General features: G+C 33.0%; 2 pseudogenes; one reads left to right on the plus strand and one right to left on the minus strand.

Annotated features, from left to right (window-relative positions):
• Positions 1-11,197: 11,197 nt before the first annotated feature.
• Positions 11,198-13,638, plus strand: LOC134272818 (ATP-dependent DNA helicase RecQ-like; annotated as a pseudogene).
• A 77-nt stretch (positions 13,639-13,715) lies between these two features.
• On the minus strand, positions 13,716-17,150 carry LOC134272817 (uncharacterized; annotated as a pseudogene).
• Positions 17,151-18,451: the final 1,301 nt, after the last annotated feature.

The raw sequence follows: 18,451 nt of genomic DNA on the forward strand, positions 1-18,451 counted from the left end.
CTTTTAGACCTACTGTTATGTATAAAACCACCTACATTTTTTTTGTTTTTGTGGTCTATGTATACTAAAGTAAAATGGTAAAAAAATCAAATAAATGATTGATTGATTGAAGAAATATGCGTAAAACTAAAAAATGAAATTAAATACTGAAGAAGATAGATCTTTGAGAATTGAAATAAAAATGAAAATAAGTCTGCACAACGTACATGATGTACATATATGATCTTTTTTTCATTATAGTACCAAGGTGTTCTATTCTAAATATTTTTTCTATCAATTTTATTCGTCATCAAATTCAATATTATGGAATTTTTTTTTCGTGCGACCATAAACTTTAAGATTGTTCCAAAGTAGCGAGTACATGTACAGTGTAGGTAGTTTGTTTATTGAAAGCACCGGTAGCCGCAGACGAAGAACAATAGGTAATTAGTGCCCATTGTTACGCTGACCACTACAATTTGCATGGAATATACAAGTTGTACCCCGGGGCTGAAGACATGTACACAATACAGCCAAATCACAGGTCGATCACCGATTCCTGATCAATTGAAATCAATTTAAAGGTGTTTTCCTTTCAACTTTTTACCATGCCAAATTAAAATCGATCAATTTGATCATATACTAATAGTAACATATTAAATTAAGTCTCATTTCAGTTCTTATTTTCCATTCCATAAAATCAAATAAAAAAAAATAATGAGATTTCAAAACTGATTAAATAAAAAATGATTTTGTATTTAAATTTTAAGAGACAAACTAAACACGTGTACCTTTGTACTAGGGATTCTTAACCTCTAATTTTTAATCAGCTCGCCCCATTTGCCGGTTGCACATGCATACAGTGTGTACTTGTACATATGTACATGTGGAGGAGTTTAATTCTTGGACGATCTACAAACGTCTACATAACATTAAAATAAATGAATAGATAAATAAATTATTAATTAAAATCAGTGCCCACAGATTGAACATATTCAAACCTGTTTTCACCTCTTAGTTACTTTTTAAAAGGGATAAAATTTCTAATTTTCAAATATTTCGACGAAAAGAGAGCAGAAAACTGAACATTTAACAAGATAAATATAATTGTTTTCGAGAAAAAAGGCCTTCAAAAACAAAATGTTGTCCAAACTCGACCAGTTGACCTAGGGAAAACGGAACAAATCCAACTTTTCTAACCTGCAGGAAACTTTTTTTTATCCCGATTTTTTCCCCATCTATTAAGAACTTTTTTCTTATTATTGAAAAACAAGATCACCGAACTCCCTACATAATTTTCTTGGAGTCGGGAAAGGCGGCGATGGATCTTTTTTTAAGATGGCATAAGTTTCTTTTTATTTACAGTTTATTTTTCCATAAGATCTCATGCAAAAGGAAAATTCCATTTTTTTTCTGCAGTTTTTTTAAAATTAATACTAGTTCTATATATTCATTCTATAAATAATTCATTTGATCATTGTCAAAATTTTCACAAAGTTAACGTAATGTAAAAATTGAAATCAGCATACATACATACAGCTATGTAATTTTGCCACAAGCAGAAAATTTTGCCATGACAATTCAAGTAAAAGAAAGTAATAATTGAAGGTTTTTATGGCCCTCTGTTTTATTTTAAACAAATTACCAGGTTAAAAACAATGACCACAGTAATTATCAGTAAATCTCAGCATCGACAGTACCTCAACAGTAATTATCAGCAATTCTCAGCAGCGACAGTACCTCAACAGTATTTATCAGTATTTATCAGACTCAACAGTACAAGGCAACAGTAATTATCAGTATTTATCAGAAACAACAAAAAATATCAGCAACAACAGTAATAATAACAGTAAATATCAGTATTTATCAGCAACAACAGCACAGTATCAGTAATTATCAAACTTTATCAGTAAAATTTGGGATTCTCAGCACTTTTTTCGTCCAGTAGTGTCTGCACTTCACTGTCAGAAATCTTGGAAGTTTTAATCAAACTATTGTCAAATTTTTTTGGAAATACTAGTTATCGTGTATATCGGTATCATGCAACCTTTAAACAGATAGGACTGACCCCCTCCTTTCATTCAAGATAATATTCTAATACCGTATGTAATATTTTTCAATTCATGCAACCCTCACTTCCAGCAACTTTTATTGAAGTACATTCAAACCTCCCCCTCAATTTTATTCAAATAATTGACAATAGAGGTGACCTCCTTTTCGAGCAAAGACACGACACCGCTGATTGGTGCATGCATCGGTTTGTAAAACTACTGTTTGGATCTTGGATATACCCGCATGAGTGGAATTTTTAGCGATTTAATTTTGGCATAATTAAAGAAGGTGCTGAGATTGGTAAAAATTGAATATTCTAACAATCAGTTACGTGTTTTTCAACTTGTCCTAGCTTCTTAAGTGAGCATTTAAAGATACACTAGGCGTCTGAACCGAGGATCAAGGAAGAGACTAAGCCCCCCCCCTTTGAATAAATAGACATTATATAGGTATTGAAAATTGAGATTTACCTTTTTTGTTGGTTTATCCCCACCCCCTTTCAATTTGCTTCCGACGCCCATGAAATAGCTAAAATTATCTTTCGCTAATAATATATACCATCTTTTTATGGGGAAATCGTTAAATTTGCATCTCGCTAAAATTGCAGTTATACTAATATTTTTTTCAATGAAACCCAAAACATCAATACACATCAGTACACGTACTTTTTATAAAAATACCATTAACTTTTTTTTTACAAATATTGAACATGTTTTGATATATTACCTTTTGTTCTTAAGTTATCTCATTGGATGACACCTAGACATCATAATCTTTAGAAGATATTTTAATAGAAAAACCTTTTTCAAATCCCTGAACCCGCAAATTTTAAATAAAGTTCAAATATGTGAAATAAAATGATATGATAGCAACCTTGCTTTTAATTAAATATTTATTTTCTTGAAAAAATATATACAGCCCACATTCGAGTCATTCTAGAACAAAATACTGTGAAGTCACAAATTTTCGTGGGGGTTTATTTTTCGTTGTTTTCGTGGTATGACGAGACCCACGAATTCATGTCCACAACGAAATGTAAAATGTCACACACATAAGTACTCATAAATTCTTGATCCACGAAATCAAATCCCCACGAACCAAGAGATTTTCCTCAAACCACGAAAATTTGACCCCACGAAAATATGTGATTTTACAGTATTTTATTACTGGATGTGCATGTATAGTTGACAATTAAGTTCATTTGTAGTCCGTTTTAAATCTATACCAGTCAATGATATGAATATGAAACACTAGATATTAAAGTATACTAGTAGAAATTGGGTAAGTCGGCAAGGAAGATAAAAAGGTAATTAAAAATAAAGTATAAAAACAGAGTGCATGCACTATCAAAGTGCTATTAAATATTTCTCACAAGCAAGGGTGATCCAAGAGTTGAGAGCACAGGCAATTGTTTCGTACACAAGGCTTCGATCCTTACTTATTTTTACCTCCCCTTGAAAAGAGCATATTTATAAGTTAAGGTTGCATTCATCATTGATACCGATGCAAATTATTTCACTTTTGTTTTGTTAACTCACAAACACACATACATGTACATACCCTCACCTACGTACACTGTTGCCACGTAACATCGTTTTTGAAAGGGGGCAGCCAGAGAGAGAAAAAAGTTTTACTTACCTGAAAAAGTTGACAATCAAAAAAAAACCTATGTGGGTTGGGGGGAAGGAGGGGGGGGGGGGGGGTTAGAGGCCAACTTTTTTCAATGTCAATATTTTTTCAGTACCAATTTTTCAACTACATTTTCCTTACATCACTAAAAGTTGGAAGGGGGGACAAACCTTTCAATGAACATCGTATTTATGTATTGTTGGGAAAAGAAATGAGGAGGGGGGCAGCCCCCCCCCCCACTCACTTGCCCCCTGTTGCTACGTGCATGCCGTTGCGATGAGGGATAATCAATCAAAATATGCGAGACTTGATTTCAAACAATATGTTTGCCGAAGACATTTTTTTTTACTTAAAGTAACCACTTTGATTGTCATATACTTAGACGTATACTAGTAGGCGATTGTAAAATCGCCATTCGCAAAAAAAAAAAAAAAAAAAAAAAAAAAAATGAACATACAGGAAAATTTTAAGTTTATAGTATGAAATAAAAACTTTAAGCAGTTATTAAGGTCTTCCGTTTTCAACGGAAGACCTTCTACTGATTCTGAAGATTAAGATTATTCTTATTATTCTTTTTTTTTTGTTTTCTTCCTAGACGCCAACTTTGAGGCCTCATATCTCACTCAATTCTCAATGGATTTCGCTCAAATTTTCAGACATTATAGACGGTAATATACTCTATCAGAATGCTGTCGATAATTTCAAAAAGTCACTTCCGGTTTTGAGTTATTTCCCTTTAAACGAAAAATTATATGATTTCATTTCTAGACAAAGGCTCAGAGACCACAAGAGCTGGAGCAGAAATTTTACTGGTTTTAGATAACAGAAGGATTGAAGTTGTGCACATCAGTTTTTGTTTTTCGATTTCTCTATTCAAAATGGCGCTATACGGGGTCAAAAAATAGAACGCCTAAAAGAGCGAAAATTTACATATATTTAATATTCGATTTCTCTATTCAAAATGGCGCTATACGGGGTCAAAAAATAGAACGCCTAAAAGAGCGAAAATTTACACATGTTTTCCTTTTTATCTTGAAAACTAAAAATATTTTGTTAAGACATGTTGAACAAAAGTTGTGCATAAATTCAAGGGCTTTCATATCATACTATTCAAAAGGGGCTGGCCCATATGATTAGGGATTAAGGGAGCTTGAAAGTTTTTGCTTTATAACTCAAAAGCGGTAAATATTTCGATCTGGATTATACGAACAAAATTGTTCTTTGACACCTTTTTAATCTGATGAAAATGTTTTCTGTTCGATTATACCGGGGGTATTGCGTAATACGTAGTTGAAAGCAGGCCAGGTAAACAAGTAGCGTTTTTCATTCGGAAAGGAAATCAGACCTCTTCACGTGTATAATTAACACAACCTTCCTATCAGTAATAAACCCTATGGTATTTAATGTTAATTTTCTTCTAAATAGGGCTTTATACGTGCTTTACGGTTCACTATTAAATTATTTATAACGATTATAGTCTTTCTTTTTTATTTGTTATTAATTAGTTTTATAGTGAATAAGTCTTCATAAACGGAATATATTAAATCTATCTTTCTACACTGATTATTATAATAATTATAAATTATTTTAACTTTATGCATCAAATACTTCACGATCATTAGTTGTATATATTTGGCGATCTCCAAGATCGCCTAGATGTTTGCAACAGTTACGTAATCCAACACCCGAATCCCACGCTGTCGATCGAGGTCACTAGTGTACTAGCCACCTGTCGTAAACAATGCAAGTGTCTGTGATCGTGTTTATTCCATTGTGTACAAAGACCTATCAATTTATAGAAAATCATGTTTTTAATTTATCGAATCAATAAGAATACTTCACCGATCTTTCATTTAATCGTAATTCGAAACACTGATGCATAAAACATTTTGAATTGTGATCGCTTTCTTTGGCCTATTCACGCAAAAATTATTTCTCTATTCCGTGTTAATGTATCTTATTTAAATTGTAATTAAAAAGGGGCTTCGGCAAATAATTAAAATTAGTGATGGAAGTCTTGTGATACGTAATGTAATATTATGTACGTTTTATTTTTACCATCGCTCTATTGTTTCTCCATTATTTTTTTGAATATCAATAAACATTGAACGTTAAAAAAATACTTTAAAATATACTATCATTCACGTATTTGTAATAAACAGTTTACATCCAGCTTTGTCGCTTTGTGTCTAAAATTTTGTAGCCAAGTCCTCATTTACAAGCACGTGTCCGCAGATAGCAGCGGGTAGGACGATTTGAAAATCCGTTGTGTACTCCGATAGTTACAAATGGAAAATTGGGTTTGAAATCATCATGATCATGTCGACTCCTTTCATATCATTCAATGTCACTCTATTTCAGCTTGTTTTAATCAATCGTAATCGCTTGTGCATTTATTCATTTCAAGTTTAGTCCTTTTGATAGCCGAAAAAAAAACACGAGCTAGGTTTACACCATTTTCCCCTGTATTTATCGAAGTGGTAATTGTTTTATGAATCTTAAACTCTTTTTACGCATGCAGGATAATTGTAAGTGGAGTAAACGTTTCTAATTCACAGGGGGAAATCCAACATGAAATTAAGCACTTTTGAGTTTGCAGTTATTTGCTACTAAACTTAACATGATATTGTACAGAATGGTATACTATTTCGTCCAATAAACAGAATATTTTACATGCCTGTACATGTACAATGTCAGAACGAATTTAATTGATGCGAAGCATCAAATTGGCTGCAAAGCAAAAAAATTCTTTCACATGCAGGAAAGCACGTCAAGATATTCAAAGCTGAAATAGTTTTTCAATTCTATTTCAGGCTGTTTTCAAAGGAAAATGAAAAAAATAACTTTACCGCATTTGCTCATAAATAGATTTATCGATGTTTAAAAAAATCATGTTCATTGATGTATAAGAAGAGTTTGTTGTCATCAAAATGAAGGTGTAGGCCTGTCCGAGCCTCGATACCCTGGATCTTGATTACGTGATAATGCTCATGGTTTCTGCAGAGCAGGCTATGCTGCAAACCGGTGCAAAATTAAAAAAAAAATCTTCATAATCTTTGTGTCATTTGTAGATGTAGAGCAAATTCAAAACAATTGTTACTAGTTGAAAAACTCCTCATTTTTTTCACAATGCACTTTAACCATATCATCATTATCCGGAAAATCAAGAGCTTTCTTTTCAAATTTTACACACTCTCAGGCTGGGGAGTATCTGATGTAAACTCTTTTTATATGACCATAAATTATCGATGATCATGAGATATTAATGACAATGAAATTGAAATATATTTCAACATTTAATACTAAGTTTAAGCAAGTTTTTAAAATATTTTACGCATGGTTTTTACTTATTTTATTGAAGTAATAAAAAAACGTCTCATTTCCCCATGTGCACTCTCTAACACAATCACATAAAGATTGGCCGCTACTGCAGCCGATTATAATTACATGTTTTATATGTATGAACTTTTTCATAGAAGAGCGGCTAAACATAATTATACATCCAGAGCTTTCAGAATACGATTTTACAAAATTAGAAAATTCGTTATTGCCTATTCATCATAAAATATAAATTAAATTTTTTCCTTAATTTTTGAATTCCTGTGTATTTAATTAGGTACTTAGATTATCGATTCGCTCTAATATTTGGTTGTATAATGATTACAATGTATATAAACGTCCATCTGGTCAGTCATTTTTGCTTGACGACGTCTTGTTTTCTCCTTTCACACTGGTAGCGCGTATGAACAGAGGTATGAACACAAGCTTGTAAACAAATAAACTGCAATTTACAAAAAAGGAAAACCAGAAGACAAAAGTGTCTGTGTAGATAAAAAACACAACTCATTAATTTGTTTTTGAACGACCTCATACGTTTTTTTCTTTCTCCCACACTATGCATTTCGACTATACGGGAAAAAGATTACTAGAACCTTTGGTTATATTAAAGGAAAGATGTTGGACCTTCAAACGGCACTATATCCAAACAGCTATTATACAGCCTATCAAATATATCACGGCGTCAATAAAAGAATTATTTAGATATTTCAAGAAATACTAATTTCATTCTAAGAAAAGCCACGCAGCTGTATACAGACATTCCAAAATAATGTTTCATTGACCGACTGGTTGTTAAATTCCTATCATCACTTTAAGTACCCCATCCCTTAAAATGAATACAATGTCTTCCTTCTAAGCAGAGAATGTCATGTATACATGTAGTTTAGGGGTTGAATTCCGAGACTGAAAGTTACGACCTATTTTTATGTAAACCAATAATCATACATGACATGTTATGCCCTGCCATGAATATGGCCAAAGCATTTGGTGTTTGTTGGACGTCTTCATCCTTCCTACTTTCTGTCCTTCCGTCTCTCCCTCTGTCACACTTTGCCTTTAGCTCAGTTCAAAGCACAGTTTCAAACAAACTATCCAAGATATTTTTATCAATCTTTATATACTGATAGAAATTAATTAGAGTTATGCAATTGCATTAACATTTTTTTAAACTTGACATTATATACATGTACATGTATATACCTCACTTTTTTAAATAAGTATTTAGCTCAGTTTTAAACATACCTTTCAAAATGGTGTTATCAAACTTCAATTGTTGATGCATACTGATGAGAGCTATTTAATGGCATCACCATTTTTGAACTTGGCCTCTCTTTTGACCTTGACCTAACTCTTTTTATCTCAATTTTAGCTCTAACGAGAGTTAGTTATTGCTTAGCACAAGGTCGATTAGAAAGATCAAGGTCACACGTACTAGTATTCCTTTTACAGTCTTTTTCCTAGCGAAACATTGTAAGTTGCTTCTCTTACAAGTAAGTATGTGGCTTTTGACCTCGACTCAAGGTTACGTCTTCTAGTCCGTAGCTCCAACGGAAGACCTATTCGTTGCTTTGCAACGAGCTCGGCTCTAGTTATTAAATATTCTTCCATTTGGCGATTTAAAATGGTATTGTTAGAGAAAAAATGAAGAGACTTTTTTTTTCTTTAACGAACATTTTTTTTTCTTAACGAACAAACCGTTCACGGTAGCTCAGTCGGTAGAGTACTCGCTCCGTGATCGGGAGGTCGTGAGTTCGTATCTCGGTCGCGACTGACATAGTCGTTAAAATTGGTAGCAACTGTTCCTTCGCCATGCGCTTGGCACTTTGAAGTGAAAGTTGCGGGTCCTTCGGATGAGACCGTGTCAGCGGCAGGCGATGGCACGATAAAGATCCCTCACTGCTCAATGGCCCTCAGTGCCGAGTAAAGGTCAAAATTTGAAGCCCTTCACCGGCATACGGCGAAGTCTCCATATGAGTGAAAAATTCCCGAGAGGGTCGTTAAACAATATATACAATCAATCAATCTTAACGAACAATTTAAATGTACCCATACTTATGGAGGCAATATTAATATAAATGTACATGTACTATGTTGTTAAACGTATTGAAACAAAATCCGTGGTCTTTTTTTATAGTCTCATAGAATATCTCAAGATTCCTAAGCAATAAAGGTATGAGATGTATATTAAATAAATGTATATTAAAACACTATTTAAAGTTAAAAAATTCTCTATGTGTGCATTATAGAAAAACATTACCTTGTTGGGTTCGGGAATAAGGGCAAATAATAAATAACTTTCCGTCATAGATAGGACTTTCCTTACCATTTTACATAAGGCCTAGAAAAAAAATATGCTTGTTTCCGCTTTCAGGCTGAAAAAATGTAGGGTAGGTAGGTAGGCAATTTTTTTTGAAAAAAATTTTTTTGCTTCCCTAATCAAAACATGTATAGAATTAACATTAATGACAAAAGAAATGGTGTTTTCAAGCATTTCTGTGACTTAAACTTTTAATAGAAAGGTTACCCAAACTTCTTTCTGTCTTCAGAAAAGCTTGCAAAGTTGGAGACCTAATTCCATGGGTGAAATCTTGCACATTATGGGACAAAAGCATTAAAAAAATATTTAGGGTCGGCACTATAAATTAGGGTGGGTCGGGAAAGCGGAAACAAACATATTTTTTTTCTAGGCCTAATGGTGTACATTGTACTTATTTTCTAGTGGCGCTCCACGGTCATATTGGTTACTTTATCATAAATGTATACATGTATTAAATTAATTGTGTGTGTTGGGGAATTGGGGAGGGGTTGTTCTTGACCCCTGCTTGATCTGCGCATGTCACAGAACTACTAGCAAACTAGCAAACACCTAAAGCTAAAAAAATATTTAAATTTTTATGGTATATATATTATTTTTTGTTATTGGATTTCCTAACATGTAAAATATCCAAACCACAAAAAGTCCGGAAAACGATTTCAGACTTTTGTGTATTGAATTTTATTTCCTGGGCGCCAATTTCCTTGCATCATGTAGACAAAATTGAAAGTACTAGTATATTTGCTTTTTAATCACACAAATTAATTGTAAATATGCACTTACATGTAATGGTACAATGTATACATGTATTCCCCCCCCCCCCTTTTTATTTTTTAAAAATATTAAACAGGATTGTTTCGTTGAAGAATAAAATCTAATCAAAAGGTTACATTGTAAAAATATAACGTTGAACTTGTTGCATTATTTTACGTTTTTGTGACGTTATACGGGTAACGTTAAGTATCACCAGTATCGTGCGCGACGTCTTAAATATGTCTTGGTTACTCCAAGGACACGGCGAAAATCACAAAGTTTTTTTTAACGTTTATTGCTTAAAAATTATAATCTTACTTTTTTCAGTCACCTTTTAGCATGTTTTTAAACAATGTTAAGAATTTACAATACATTAAAGGTATTTTATACTCCTAAATTATATTTACTGTCTCAATAAGGAGGGTTGAAAATACACCCTCGGCGAAATCACAACCAATTTTCTTTAATTTAACTTATGTTGAAGGATTTATATCAATTTTTAATAGTACTTTAAATCTGTTCTCTTAATTTTAGATCATTGTTAAGTTCATGAGCACAAAAAAGTTTTTATTCTATTAAAATATTTACCAGAAAACTTGTATCACTGAAATCTGGACATTTTTTGAGAATGACCCTTATCAGCCATCGATCTATTTTACTTCTAAACAAAATCTATCATATTCTTCTTGTGTATTCTTCTCGAATTGTGAAGCCTTCAGAAGAATTTTACTTTAAAGTTTAAATTCTTTCTTGAGAAGAAGTTAACAGAGCTTCATTTTTATACCAAATATATGTACATCGCATCACAGGAGTCTGAAGTTCTTATCGTAAAAAAAAAAAAAAAAAAAAAAAAAAAAAAAAAAAAAAAATCCGGAAAAAAATTTTCCTACCCTTAACTAAAAAAAACCCCAGGATGGCAACGAGTTTTGAGGGGACCCAGCTAAACAAATACATCTGGGTTTGCTCAAATTAATTTCTCGACTAATTCAGTATCCGGAGTGTTTGTACTATTTATTCAAGTTAAAAAATCCAATCTGCCTGAAAGTACGGGCCGTCCATGGCCTTTTTTCCACCTTTTCAGCTCATCCTGGACTCCCAATCTCCCATGCAGAGTTGTCGTTCGTTCCTCTCTCATACACCTCTGCAATGGGCTCACGTCAAGATTTTTGACGGAAATTTTAAAGTGTTATTTTAAGTATATTTTCAAATTAAAATAATACTTCTACATAAAATGAATAAACATCTACTAAAAAAGACATATATTGAAGTAAAAAATTAAAGATATTTAATTAATTCAAGCGCACTATTTTTGGAAGAATTACATAGTGATATTAATGCGCATTTGTAAATAAACATGGACGTGATCCACGAGGCAGTTAAGAAATACGACAAGAACATGGTTCTAAAAGATAAACAGAGGGAGGCATTGACCTGCGTGGTTAATAGCAAATGTGATCTTGTCGTTAGCCTTCCCGTTGGGTATGGTAAAAGTGTTATTTTCCATCTTTTACCCTTCATATTCGAAGAGACCAGAGAAAATCCGGTAGTGTTGGTTATTTCACCACTCAACATTATTCAGAAAGATCAATTATCTGTGTTGAAATAGCACGGCATCAGTTCATGCAGACTTGATATTGTCACTAATGTTGTTCATGGATTGGAAGATGATAAAGAGACTGAATCACTGTAACATGTGCAAATCTGATGAAAACTTCGAAGATGTAAAGCATGGAAAGTTTCAAATCCTTTTTTGTCATCCTGAAGCGTTATTCAACACCAACAAAAGGAGAGAGCTATTAAATGGTGTTTTTAAACAGCATGTTGTGTCTGTTGTTATAGACGAGTGCCACATCATTGAGAAATGGTACCTATTTTAGATCTTAGACCATAGATTTTTAAACCTGTTATTTTAATTATTAATTGATTCAAGCAAAACCTTTTGAATAATATTAAACTGCAGTATACACATGGTATATTGGTGTAGATTTCATGAGCTAGGCCTATATACATATGTTTAATCTCATTGAGATTCGACAAAGCTAAATAATTTTTATTAAAGTCTTCGAAATGTATTAACACATGGGCGTCGGAAGCAAATTGAAAGTGGGGGCTAATCAAAAGGGGGGCTAAACCAACAAAAAAGGTAAATCCCAATTTTCAATGCCTATATAATGTCTATTTTTCCCAAAAACGGGGGGGGGGGATTAGAGGGAGTATAAGCCCCCTGGTTCCAACGCCTATGTTAACACATGAAGTTTGATAAAAATATTAGAAATATATATATTAGAAATATAATTACAAGTCAAATGGTTTCTTTGCAACTGAGCCAAATACCAATTTAAGTAAGGTGAAGGTCAAATAAAAGGTCAAGGTAAAAAAAAAGTAAAAAAAAAATGTTGCATAGATCTCATCAAATCTTGATGTGAGCCCATGGATTAGTTTCTTTGAAGATTAGCTTTATGCAAAGCGAGACAGAAGACGGAAAACATATGCCCCAGCCATATTCATAGCAGGGGATAAAAATGAAACATTGTTTGTAAAAGCGAAAACTATCATGCCAAGTCACAGAAGAAAAATTGATTTGTCTGTCTGTCTGTTCTGTCAATTGTGTTCTCTAACCTACATTTTTGCTCTCTTTTCTTAAACCACTGAAAGTTTGGTTCATTGGCATCTAATAACATTTTTATTTATACCTAGTTTTTTTGTGTGTTTTAATGAATCCTTTCTTTTCTTTTCAGGGGAGAAGAGTTCAGGTTAGCTTTCAAGGCATTACCAACTTTAAAGGCCTTTTTCCCTGATGTTAGTTCTTGGCATTGAGTGGAACTCTTACAATTACACAGAAACAAGATTTGCCAAAAATGTTAGGACTTAATAATTTCAAAATAATTGAAAGTAGTCCAGATAAGCCAAACATTTATCTAGAGAAATTTAAGAAGGAACATGCCTCTGATGTAGAAGAGGAGTATGAAAACATTGTCAACTCTCTCTGCGACAAACTTTTCCTAGAAAGAGAGAATTTCCCAGTTACTTTAATCTATGTCCCTGTGTATTATATGAGTAGGGCAATTATGTATTTAAACAATTTATTCAAACCTAGCAACATTAACGATGCTATTTACAGTGATATTTGCTCTGGTCAGGATCAGTATGTGATAGACCGAACCATGCAAGAACTTAAGAAAGAACATTCAGTGATAAGACTTGTTCTAACTACTTCCATCTTGGGAATGGGGTTCGATCCAGAAAATGTTACACGTGTTGTTCATTAATGTCCCACAAGGAACATTTCACAGTATTTTCAAGAAGTTGGTCGAGCAGGACGCAGGGGTCAACCGTCTGTGGCAATATTATATTACTCCGCGAGAAACATTGCAAGAAACCTCCCTGGCATAACTGGGGACATCATTCAATATTGTAAAAATGACACTTCTTGTTTAAGAAACTGCAATCTTTCAGTTTTTGGGTTTCAAAAAAATTCAGATATTGTTGATTGTAAATGCTGTTGTATTTGCAAGAAAAATTGTAATTGTGATGATTGTTTAATAGCAAATATTGTCATAACTGATTCATAGTGATTTTCAAATACTTGACATTATATAAAACTTGAGATCATTAAATTTGCTCAAATAAAATACATGTATTGTCATAACTCATTCACCAAATCTACTCCACTTCTGAATCATTATCATTTTCATCAATATTTACATGAAGACCTTTTGTGAGACGAGAGATAATTTGATTTATTCTAGCATGCATGTCTGGTAGTTTTTCAAATGTTACAGGAACACTGTCAATGTTACTGAAGCCTGGACACTTCCTTCCTGGTGTAAAACGGAAAGGTCTGAGTCTTCGTAATGTCCGTGACACTAGTTTTTGGTCTGATTCATTTAAAGGTTTACTGTGACTTCCAGATTTAGGTTTGATGTTCAGACTCTCATCAAACTTCTCACAGATATTTGAAATAGTTTCTGCAGCACCTGTAACTCTTTTAATTGCATTTTCACTTTTGTTTGCTCCTAAAGATTTAATCAGCATTTTCTGATTGCAGACTGAGTGTTCCTGAGTCAGATCACTCTCAACATTTTGCCCTTGACCACCATTAATGTTTACATAAGATCCCTCAAGAACACGCATTCTTTGCAAAGGGCTCAAGAGGTACTTGCACTTCAACACATAGTCAATATTTTCAACTAAGTATTTACTAAGTTTAGAGTGAGAGAAAAAGAAGGGTAGTGAGTACTGACAGTTCAAGATTGTCCTATTCAAGTCTCCTTCTTTTGCAGTATCATGTAATTCATTCAGGTGCAAGTACCATTGGCAGAGCTGTACTGAATAATTATACAGCTCATCACTTTGCTTGTTTGTAGGAACCAACTCTATTTGTATATTTTGTCCTTCAGGTGTAATGATGCAAATTTTGTCAGCTTCATCCCTTTTAGGAGTGGGACAGTCTACTTGACCATAACCATAGTGTTTCATGAACTCTTGAATTAGTTTCATTAAGTTGTCTCTCTGATTCTCTGTGTCATCAACGTCCTTTGTCATGGGATGTGTTGGTTGGCTATCAAAAGACTCCATGTTGAGAAATTCAAGAAACTGTTCTTGGACCATGCATTCTCCAACAAGCATCAAAAGTTCGAAATGTGGCTTAAACCTTCCCTTTACTTTTCCATTCACATCTGTTCTGTGAAGAATGGTCTTGAAGTAGGCAAGAGTTCCCTGGCTTGAGGAATGTTTTTCTCCAAAAAACTTTTTGTAACATTTCTGAAAAATATACAAAATTTACTAAATATATATGGTAATTTTAGTCTTTTGAGTGTTATCCCTTGTACCCTTTCTGTGTCCACTAATAAATATAGTTAAGAGGGTAGAGAAAAAAAAGTATGTTCATACAGTTAATATGTATTTTTCCTACCCTCTTATAATAAACTACCTGTATATGTAGTGGTGAACTGATGACACAGAGAGGGTACAAGAGATAGCACTTAAGAGAGAGCCAACAAATAAAGTTATAAGTCAATTACACTGGTTGATTGTAGGCATGTGCCCCCTCCCAGTTTGCAGTTTTTAAAGATTAAAGACAAATAAAATATGCAATCAATTATGCTAAAAAATATTAAAGATATACCATCTTAAGCTCTTAATATATCTTTTAAAATGTTTTCAAACTTCTGCTGATTACAATCTCTCTAATACAGATGTCTCGTAAATACACAGAAAAGAATTTTTTAATTCACCTCTAGAAAATCTTGCTTTGAATGCCACATCTCGCATACAATTGGATGTAAATCGTCATATCGTCTCTCTGGAGTGACAGCTAATGATCGTATGTTTTTGGCCTCCTGACGTCGCACACGAGTCAGCTGATCACCACCTATAGGTACCCCATACCTTCTTAGCATCTATGTTTCCTGAAGCAAATTTGAAAATTCATCAATCTAATGTAATGCATTACATGTAATTCAAGTCTGGTGAAAGTACAAATATCACATACATTAGTAATCAGCACTATACTACATTATTAAAAAGATAATGAAAACAAGATTTACCAAATGCATTTTCAAACAGTCTGGTTAGCTGATTCTCATAGCTGTCCATTATTCCCATACAATCCTCATGTTTGGATTCATTGAAGAACATAATTGGAAGTGGAAAAACTTCAGATACTTGTGGACATCTTCAGGCTGTATTCATGGGGAATATGAACTGGAATTTGCTTCTTCAGCTTTTCAAAGGCAGGAATTTTACACAAAATTCTTCCTAGGAGAACACTACATGCACTCAAGAACTTGGCCTTCTCCATACAGTCATTAATAAATGTTCACTTTTAAGCAGCTCTACATTTGTACCCGAGGAGTGTTGGGCATGTCTATAGTAGCAATCCTACTGAAGATGATGTTGCTGGCAAACAAATGTAAAATCTTTATTCCTTCTCTCCCTATTTAATGAACTGGTCTTCACATACACATCAACATTGTCTCCTAAAATTAAAATATTTATAAGTTACTCTGTTCCCTGCAACTCACTTGCTTCTGAATATTATGATTATATATATTCCAGTTGTACTATACGATATAATTTTAGGCCTAAAATAATGAGGTTTGCATTTAACACTGAACAGATAGTCATAAATGTAAACATGTCATTTGTCAACTTAAGATATAAAATTGAATTCACAAAACTGATAAACGTGCCTGTAATTTTCATTAAAGGGTTCAACTTTATGGTGTCCACAATATTCTTCTCTGCCTTTTTGTGAATGTCCTCTTGTAGCGATACTCGGACAGACCATGAAAGTAACAACCCTAAATGGTTCAGTCTGGTTTGGGCCTGTATAGGTTTAAACAAATCATACACTTTATAATACATGTACTAGTATGTGATAACTAACTCAATTACATGCTAGATAGATGATCTAATGGAGTGAAATTAAAATTATCTGCTTTTTACTTTCATATCAGTTGAGATAAAGAGCACTTAAGTAAAAGTTGTAATTTTAATTCTCGGTTGAAAAGCCTAGTACTCAAAACGATAACTTTTATTTGTATGAGTCAATAGAAAAAAAGCTTATTAACTTACATGTTTTCCTTCACTTTCAATGGCAGAAGATAAACAATTCAAGAAAACTGAAATAAAAGAAAACAACAACAGCAACAGTGTTAATAGTAATACTGAACAACTCAATATATACTCTAATTCACTTTTAATCTGTGAGGATTTTATGTTGATGTAGTAATGTGATCCAGAGTGAGACAATGTACTCATGAAAATAATGAATATAAATGTAGACTATATATGTATTGAAGACAATGAAATTTTTAATTAAAGTTTTTCATTACTTTGAAACCAAATGATGATTTTAAAAAATAGTCATAAGTGATGTACACTAGGTGGCACACTGCATTTGTCATGAAAGCTCATGAATGTTATGGATTTTGTCTGTGTTATATTGCTATTAAACTGTATTCCACATTATAACAGTGAACATGGTTAGTAATGAAATAGAATTTAAATATTCAAATAAAAATCTCAAAATCCATAAAAATACATCACTCTTGGTCAAAAAAATGAATGAACCTCTAAATTTACAAGAATGGGATTAAAATTGATAATTGATAATGTTGAATACTGAAAATAATCATATAACAAACCCTCTCATCTAAGCCTCCTTTTATAGCAATAATTGATGTTAATCTGTGAAATGCTGAAAGGTTGTCGTATTTGTTTTTCATCAGAATACTGTAAGATGCGGCTAATGCTGGAATGATGGTTTCCTTTATCACATTACTGGCAGGGACTGCTACAGCTAACATGGCCTTTACTAATAATGGTACCCTGAAAAAATTATTTCATCATTGTCATGTTTGAAGATATTGTCTCAATCACTCAAGTGTTGAAAAATTATATTCTTGTTAGATACTGGACGCATCTCAGATGAGTAGATCTAGCTAGAAATCTCCAGTTTTCAAAGTGCTTGGACTGACGGGTTAGTGACACAAAAATTTATGAGCAAAAATTGCACACCATGCAGTTATGTTACAAAGGTAACCTCTGTAACATAACTGCTTGGTGTGCAATTTAGGTAGCAAGCACACTGCATAGAGTATGTAAGGAGAGTGCGTTTCAGGAATAATATGAACTGAAAGAAACAGATCAGAGGTTTTCTACAAGGACAAGAAAAGATCAGAATAGGTGCTTCATTTCTGATACTTAGATGATGTGTAACACTGATTTAAGAGCAGATGATACATCATTTTTTTCTTTGGAGGAGACTTAAAATCATGTCACAGGTTTATGTTTAAAAATGAAACAGACTTACTTAATACTTCAATAAAATTATAAATACAGACAATCACACTCAGTAAAGGTTCACAGGTGAAAACAAATTTCAGTATATGTAAGCTTGGTGCTAAAAGTGTAATATAAACTTTAAAACAATATACCAAGCCAGGTGAATTTCTTTTAGGAAAAGCAAAATGGTAAAAATCAGCCTATGTGATTTTCATTTTGTGTTTTCTCATAAAATTTACCTTGCTTGATATATCTTTGTAAAGTAATCAATTTATTATATGTGAACTGACATAAACATTTAAATGAAATATTTAAAATGAGTAGTATATTGAAACAAACATGAAAACATACACACCTATTGATCATCTCCTCCACAATCTCCTCTGTAAAATTACCAACATGGTCTTCTAACTTGGAAACATCTCTGTATTTATACAATACAGATCCAAAAGTTGCAGTTCTTGACGTAAGCGTAGAAGAAAGAGAACGTAATTCACAGAGCATCTCATTTGAAGAAATGTAAGAGAAAATGTTGGACAATTTATCCAGGGTCTTCTTACTCCCTGTGTTGTCTGGGAAAGCTTTGGCCTGCTT

The sequence above is a fragment of the Saccostrea cucullata genome, unplaced genomic scaffold (assembly GCF_032062105.1).
Source record: "Saccostrea cucullata isolate Sc308-1 unplaced genomic scaffold, CSIRO_AGI_Scuc_v1 ctg8104, whole genome shotgun sequence".
Taxonomy (NCBI): domain Eukaryota; kingdom Metazoa; phylum Mollusca; class Bivalvia; order Ostreida; family Ostreidae; genus Saccostrea; species Saccostrea cuccullata.